Genomic DNA, 9130 nt, shown 5'->3' with positions numbered 1-9130 from the left:
AAATAAAACTAATTCATTTTAAAATCTTAAAAATACAATTATATATCAAAAAAATCATAAAAATAAAACTAATTCATTTTAAAATCTTAAAAATACAAATAATATATCAAAAAATTCAGTTCATCGATCCCTTGAAGGTTTGACAAAAGGTTTGATACATCATTCTGTTCATCGACCAAATACAAAGTTTGGTACAATAAATTATTACACATCAATTCTTCCCTTGTGTCCCTGCTTGCTTACGATTGTGCCGTATCCATGGAGCATCCTCATCATTTAACTTAATGCTTGGGTCAGTGTTCAATTTGAAGGGCGGAATTTCACCAAACATATTATAATCTTCTGACATGTCTGTCTTGTCCTCCACTCCCACGATGTTTCTTTTCCCTGAAAGAACAATGTGGCGCTTTGGATCATCGCATGATGTACTGATCGTTTTCTTATCTTTCCGTTTCCTCGGTTTGCTACTCATGTCCTTCAAATAAAAAACCTGAGCGACATCTTTGGCAAGGACGAATGGTTCGTCAAGGTAACCAAGATTGTTGAAATCCACCATTGTCATTCCGTATTGCTCGTCCACCTTTACCCCACCTCCTGTTAGCTTGAACCATTTGCACCGGAACAAAGGGACCTTAAAGGAGGGTCCATAGTCAAGTTCCCATATCTCCTCTATGTAACCATAATATGTGACCTTTCGCCCATTCTCGGTTGCTGCATCAAAGCGGACACCACTGTTTTGGTTGGTGCTCTTTTTATCTTGGGCGATGGTGTAAAATGTATTCCCATTTATCTCGTACCCTTGGAAAATCGTTATAGTCGAAGATGGTTTCTTGGCCAACATGTACAGCTGATCTCCAACATCATTGTCATTCATTAAATGTTTTCGCAACCAACTGCCGAAAGTCTCCATGTGGGCCTTTCTAATCCAGGATTCAGGCTTCCCCGGGTTGTCCGAGCGTAAAATATTCTTGTGTTGCTTGAAGTACGGAGCCACAAAGCTGGAATTTTGCAGAACTGTGTGGTGTGCTTCAGTCATAGAATGACCGTCCATACATATCGTGGATTTCCTTCCGATCTTGCCTTTTCCACTTAGTCTCCCCTCATGCCGCGATTGAGGAATACCAATCGGCTTAAGGTCAGGAACATAGTCAATACAGAACTCAATTACCTCCTCATTTCCATAGCCCTTGACGATGCTTCCTTCTGGCCTAGCACGGTTACGAACATATTTCTTTAATACTCCCATGAACCTCTCAAAGGGGAACATATTGTGTAGAAATACAGGACCGAGAATGGAAATCTCTTCGACTAGGTGGAGCAGGAGGTGCGTCATAATATCGAAGAAGGATGGTGGGAACACCAACTCGAAACTGACAAGGCATTGGACCACATCGTTCTGTAACCGTGGTAGATCTTCTGGATTGATTACCTTCTGAGAGATTGCATTGAGGAATGCACATAGCTTCACAATGGCTACTCGAACATTTTCCGGTAGGAGCCCCCTCAAAGCAATCGGAAGCAATTGCGTCATAATCACGTGGTAGTCGTGAGACTTCAGGTTTTGGAACTTTTTCTCCGCCATGTTTATTATTCCCTTTATATTCGACGAGAAGCCAGACGGGACCTTCATACTGCTCAGGCATTCAAAAAAAATGACCTTCTCTTCTTTGGTAAGAGCGTAGCTGGCACAACCTTGAAACCATTCCGGATGCCGGTCATCTGGGTCTTTCAAAAGTTGCCGGTCCTGCCGTGCTTCCTTTGTATCATTTGTCTTACCATACAAGTCCAAGAAGCTTAGCAGGTTCACACAAATATTCTTCGTAACATGCATCACGTCGATTGCAGAGCGGACATCTAGGACTTTCCAATATTCTAGCTCCCAAAATATAGATTTCTTCTTCCACATGGGTGGGTGCCCGTCAACTCCCCGCGGAACTGATTGTCCGCCAGGACCCTTTCCAAAGATGACTTTCAAATCCTTGACCATATCAAATATCTCAGCACCAGTACGTTCCGCAGGCTTCGGCCGGTGATCTGCCTTGCCGTTGAAATGCTTGCCTTTCTTTCTTACGTTATGATTTCGGGGAAGAAATCGACGATGACCCAGGTACACGTTCTTCTTGCAATTAACCAAACGTACACTTTCAGTCTCATGTAAGCAGTGCGTGCATGCATTGTATCCCTTATTTGTCTGTCCCGAAAGGTTACTGAGAGCAGGCCAATCGTTGATGGTTACAAAAAGCAACGCTCGTAGGTCAAATTCCTCTCCTTTGTGCTCATCCCAGACACGTACACCAGGTCTGGCCCACAACTGTAAAAGTTCATCAACTAATGGCCTTAGGTACACATCGATGTCGTTCCCGGGTTGCTTTGGACCTTGGATGAGCACTGGCATCATAATGAACTTCTGCTTCATGCACAACCAAGGAGGAAGGTTGTAGATGCATAGAGTCACGGGCCAGGTGCTATGGCTGGAGCTCTGCTCGCCAAAAGGATTCATGCCATCAGTACTTAGACCAAATCTTATGTTCCTTGCGTCAGCTGCAAAATCTTTGAACACTCTGTCGATCTTTCTCCATTGCGTTCCATCAGCGGGGTGTCTCAACTCCCCGTCGGACTTACGGTCCTCTTTGTGCCATCGCAACGACTTGGCATGCTTTTTGTTCATGAACAGACGTTTCAACCGTGGTATTATAGGAGCATACCACATCACCTTGGCGGGAACCCTCTTCCTGGGTTTCTCGCCCTCAACATCGTCACCAGGGTCATCGCCTCTGATCTTATAACGCAATGCAGTGCATACAGGGCATTCATTCAAATTCTCGTATTCACCGCGGTAGAGGATGCAGTCGTTAATGCATGCATGTATCTTCAGAACCTCTAAACCTAGAGGGCAGACAACCTTCTTTGCTTCGTACGTACTGGCGGGCAACTCGTTATTCTTCGGAAACATATTCTTCAACATTTTCAGCAAATTTTCAAATGATGAGTCACCTACACCTTTTCCTATGCCTTCCATTTTAGCAAATCCAGTGTGCAGCCCAGCTTTTTCAGACTATTATCGCATCCTGGATACAACGACATTTTGTGATCCTCTAACATGCGATCCAAATTCTCCCTATCCTTGTCAGTTTCGCAGCGTCTCCGTGCATCAGCAATGGTCCGACCAAGATCATCAGCGGGCTCATCATGTGCCTCTTCTTCACCTTCACCTAACCCTTCCCCACCTTCAGCATCATCCTCCATGAAAGTATCACCGAAATGATCATGATAGTTGTCATCGATATCATCCCCTTCTTCATCTTCTTCCATTCTAACCCCTCTTTCTCCATGCTTGGTCCAACAATTATAGCTTCGCATGAAACCGTGCCGAAGCAGGTGCATGTGAACGTCTCTTGAGGAGGAGTAACCCTTCTGATTCTTACAGACAGCACATGGACAGATAATAAAACCTTGCTGCTTGTTCGCATTTGCCACTACGAGGAAATCTTTCAAACCCGTAGTGAACTCGCCGGAGAGTCGGGGACCGTACATCCATTGCCGATTCATCTGCATTATTATTATATAAAGTATATAATTAACCATCATGCATTTGTTAAACTAACTAGCTAGAAATAATACAAATTAAACAATGAACTACACACATGCATATTTTATCAATGACACATGAAAGGTTCAAGTTGCTAACCGCGATCGCGGAGGAAAAATAAATGAGAAAGCTCAAGTGTGGCTCGGACACTTCATATCATGTTTGTTTCAGGCTCTCGGGCATTTCATCGAACACCTTGTGTGCATAGGAGGAACCAAAAGCAAACCCACCACCCCCTTCTGAAAATTGTGAAGTGAGCTGAGTGAAGTGAAGTGAGCTGAGTCCTATATATAGGGATGGGCCTTTAGTCCCGGTTGGCCTGGCCAACCGCGACTAAAGGCCTTCGGGGACCTTTAGTCCCGGTTGGCCAGGCCAACCGGGACTAAAGCCCCTCCCGTCCGCCAGCTGGATGGGCCTTTAGTCCCGGTTGGCCAGGACAACCGGGACTAAAGCCCCTCCCGTCCGCCAGCTGTCGACCGAGCGCGCTGGGCCCAGATAGTTGGTCGCGGGTCTCCTCCCGAACCGCGACTAAAGGCCCCTTTTGTCGCGGTTCGATTGTTTTGGGGACTAATGGGGGCGTATGGAAGCCTCTTTTTCTACTAGTGATCGCTACCGCTTAGTGATAAAGTAAAGCATTACTGGGCGTTTGCATTGCATACAATAAAGCGACAACCATATGGCTCCTGCCAGTTGCCGATAACTCGGTTACAAAACATGATCATCTCATACAATAAAATATAGCATCATGCCTTGACCATATCACATCACAACATGCCCTGCAAAAACAAGTTAGACGTCCTCTACTTTGTTGTTGCAAGTTTTACGTGGCTGCTACGGGGCTGAGCAAGAACCGTTCTTACCTACGCATCAAAACCACAACGATAGTTTGTCAAGTTGGTGCTGTTTTAACCTTCGCAAGGACCGGGCGTAGCCACACTCGGTTCAACTAAAGTTGGAGAAACTAACACCCGCTAGTCACCTGTGTGCACAGCACGGCGGTAAAACCAGTCTCGCATAGTGTACGCGTAATGTCGGTCCGGGCCGCTTCATCCAACAATACCGCCAAACCAAAGTATGACATGCTGGTAAGCAGTATGACTTGTATCACCCACAACTCACTTGTGTTCTACTCGTGCATATAACATCTACGCATAAAACCAGGCTCGGATGCCACTGTTGGGGAACGTAGTAATTTCAAAAGAATTCCTACGCACACACAGAATCATGGTGATGCATAGCAACGAGAGGGGAGAGTGTTGTCCACGTACCCTCGTAGACCGAAAGCGGAAGCATTAGCACAACGCGGTTGATGTAGTCGTACGTCTTCACGATCCGACCGATCAAGTACCGAACGCACGACACCTCCGAGTTCAGCACACGTTCAGCTCAATGACGTCCCTCGAACTCCGATGCAGCCGAGCTTTGAGGGAGAGTTCCGTCAGCACGACGGCGTGGTGACGATGATGATGTTCTACCGACGTAGGGCTTCGCCTAAGCACCGCTATGATATTATCGAGGTGGACTACGGTGGAGGGGGCACTGCACACGGCTAAGAGATCAATGATCAATTGTTGTGTCTTTGGGGTGCCCCCCTGCCCCCGTATATAAAGCAGCAAGGGGGGAGAGGCGGCCGGCTAGGAGAGGGGCGCGCCAGGAGGAGTCCTACTCCCACCGGTAGTAGGACTCCCTCCCTTCCTTGTTGGATTAGGAGAAGGGGGGAAGAGGAGGAGGAGAAGAAGGAAAGCGGGGCACCCCCCCCCCCCCTCCTTGTCCAATTCGGACTAGAGGGGGAGGGGGGCGCGGTCTGCCCTGGCCGCCCCTCCTCTTCTCCACTAAGGCCCAAGTAGGCCCATCAATCCCCCGGGGGGGTTCCGGTAACCCCCCCGGTACTCCGGTATATATCCGATAACCCCCGGAACCATTCCGGTGTCCAAATATAGTCGTCCAATATATCAATCTTCATGTCTCGACCATTTCGAGACTCCTCGTTATGTCCGTGATCACATCCGAGACTCCGAACAACCTTAGGTACATCAAAACATATAAACTCATAATATAACTGTCACCGAAACTTTAAGCATGCGGACCCTACGGGTTCGAGAACTATGTAGACATGATCGAGACACGTCTCCGGTCAATAACCAACAGCGGAACTTGGATGCTCATATTGGCTCCCACATATTCTACGAAGATCTTTATCGGTCAGACCGCATAACAACATACGTTGTTCCCTTTGTCATCGGTATGTTACTTGCCCGAGATTCGATCATCGGTATCTCAATACCTAGTTCAATCTCGTTACCGGCAAGTCTCTTTACTCGTTCTGTAATACATCATTCCGCAACTCACTCATTAGTTGCAATGCTTGCAAGGCTTAAGTGATGTGCATTACCGAGTGGGCCCAGAGATACCTTTCCGACAATCGGAGTGACAAATCCTAATCTCGAAATACGCCAACCCAACAAGTACCTTCGGAGACACCTGTAGAGCACCTTTATAATCACCCAGTTACGTTGTGACGTTTGGTAGCACACAAAGTGTTCCTTCGGTAAACGGGAGTTGCATAATCTCATAGTCATAGGAACATGTATAAGTCATGAAGAAAGCAATAGCAGAATACTAAACGATCGTGTGCTAAGCTAACGGGATGGGTCAAGTCAATCACATCATTCTCCTAATGATGTGATCCCGTTAATCAAATGACAACTCATGTCTATGGCTAGGAAACATAACCATCTTTGATCAACGAGCTAGTCAAGTAGAGGCATACTAGTGACACTCTGTTTGTCTATGTATTCACACAAGTATTATGTTTCCGGTTAATACAATTCTAGCATGAATAATAAACATTTATCATGAAATAAGGAAATAAATAATAACTTTATTATTGCCTCTAGGGCATATTTCCTTCAGTTGGGCCTCCAAGTGCAGAGGTTTGTAGGACAGTAGCAAATTTCCCTCAAGTGGATGACCTAAGGTTTATCAATCCGTGGGAGGCGTAGGTTGAAGATGGTCTCTCTCAAACAACCCTGCAACCAAATAACAAAGAGTCTCTTGTGTCCCCAACACACCCAATACAATGGTAAATTGTATAGGTGCACTAGTTCGACGAAGAGATGGTGATACAAGTGCAATATGGATGGTAGATATAGGTTTTTGTAATCTGAAAATATAAAAACAGCAAGGTGACTAATGATAAAAGTGAGCGTAAACGGTATTGCAATGATAGGAAATAAGGCCGAGGGTTCATACTTTCACTAGTGCAAGTTCTCTCAACAATAATAACATAATTGGATCATATAACTATCCCTCGACATGCAACAAAGAGTCACTCCAAAGTCACTAATAGGGGAGAACAAACGAAGAGATTATGGTAGGGTACAAAACCACCTCATAGTTATTCTTTCCGATCAATCCATTGGGCTATTCCTATAAGTGTCACAAACAGCCCTGGAGTTCGTAGTAAAATAACACCTTAAGACACACATCAACCAAAACCCTAATGTCACCTAGATACTCCAATGTCACCTCAAGTATCCGTGGGTATGATTATACGATATGCATCACACAATCTCAGATTCATCTATTCAACCAACACATAGAACCTCAAAGAGTGCCCCAAAGTTTCTACCAGAGAGTCAAGACGAAAACATGTGCCAACCCCTATGCATAGGTTCATGGGCGGAACCCGCAAGTTGATCACCAAAACATACATCAAGTGAATCAATAGAATAACCCATTGTCACCACGGTTATCCCACGCAAGACATACATCAAGTGTTCTCAAATCATTAAAGACTCAATCCGATAAGATAACTTCAAAGGGAAAACTCAATCCATTACAAGAGAGTAGAGGGGGAGAAACATCATAAGATCCAACTATAATAGCAAAGCTCGCGATACATCAAGATCGTGCCACCACAAGAACACGAGAGAGAGAGAGAGAGACCAAACACATAGCTACTGGTACATACCCTCAGCCCCGAGGGTGAACTACTCCCTCCTCGTCATGGAGAGCGCCGGGATGATGAAGATGGCCACCGGTGAGGGTTCCCCCCCTCCGGCAGGGTGCCGGAACAGGGTACCGATTGGTTTTTGGTGGCTACAGAGGCTTGCAGCGGCGGAACTCCCGATCTATTCTGTTCCCCGATGGTTTTAGGGTATATTGGTATATATAGGAGGAAGAAATACGTCAGGGGAGCCACAAGGGGCCCATGAGGGTGGAGGGCGCGCCCATGGGGGTGGGCGCGCCCCCCTGCCTCGTGCCTTCCTCGTTGCTTCCCTTACATACACTCCAAGTCTTCTGGATTGCTTCCGTTCCAAAAATAACTCTCCCGAAGGTTTCATTCCGTTTGGACTCCGTTTGATATTCCTTTTCTGCGAAACACTGAAACAAGGGAAAAAACAGAAACTCGCACTGGCACTGGGCTCTGGGTTAATAGGTTAGTCCCAAAAATAATATAAAAGTGTTTAATAAAGCCCATAAACATCCAAAACAGATAATATAATAGCATGGAACAATCAAAAATTATAGATACGTTGGAGACGTATCAGGATACCACGATCCCTCTAACCATCCAACCACAGATTGGTTCGCCACTACGCAGGTAGCTTCATGGACTCTTCACCACTAATATAATTGCGGATACGTAGGTACGTATGTATGAGTAGATAGGTAGTATTGGTATGCATGTAGTCGCGACCATGATACTGACTACGAAGTACGCACATCGGGTCGGGCCATCACGGTTCAGACAGGATCGAAGGACCTACATGATCATGCAGGCCTGGTCATCGGCGCCGGCGCCGGCTAGGGATCCTAGATGCGGAACGGAGGCACCACCATGCGGAAACCCTCTGGCACGGGGATGTGGCGCTCCTCCACGTGGGGCTGCTCCTCCAGGTCCTCCACCCGCTCCGGCGATGAAGGCGCAGACGAGGACGAGGAGGAGGACGAAGACGGCGGCGGCGATCGGCGACGGTGAACACGATGGTGACGGTGACGCCGGCGGCGGCGATTGAGCTCGTCCTTGAGTCCGGAGAACAGTGGGTGCAGCGACCAGAGGACTACTTCCGCGCTGATGACCATGGCACAGATCTCGCCGGCAGAGAATCGGTGTCCGCCGCCGCCGTGGTCGCTGGTCTCCGGGGAGGTGGTCGCGTTGCCGGTGCATGGTCGGGCTGCAGCTGTGCAATTGATCGTCGGGCATGGTATGCCCCTGCCTTCATGGCAGGAGCATATGCAGCACACCATCGTGGTGGAGCCGGCAGGATTGGACTGCGGTTGCTTGGCCTTCCCGAGAGCAGGAAACCTCCCCTTCACCAGTGGCGGACCGTCGTCGTCCTCGTCAGGCGCCGGCTGGGTGTTGCTGTTGGCATTGGTCACCACCATGCAGGGATCGCTGGGGCAGTTGGGCAGCGCAGGATACGCCGTCTCGCCAGCGCAGGACACGCTGTCTCGCCAGCGCAGCGAGGGCACGACGGTCAGGGGGACTCGCAGTAGAGCTGCTGCCCCTGCCCATTCGTGAGCAGCGCCGCAAGC

The sequence above is a fragment of the Triticum aestivum genome, chromosome 2D (assembly GCF_018294505.1).
Source record: "Triticum aestivum cultivar Chinese Spring chromosome 2D, IWGSC CS RefSeq v2.1, whole genome shotgun sequence".
NCBI lineage: Eukaryota > Viridiplantae > Streptophyta > Magnoliopsida > Poales > Poaceae > Triticum > Triticum aestivum.
Note: the sequence above shows the minus strand (reverse complement) of the source record.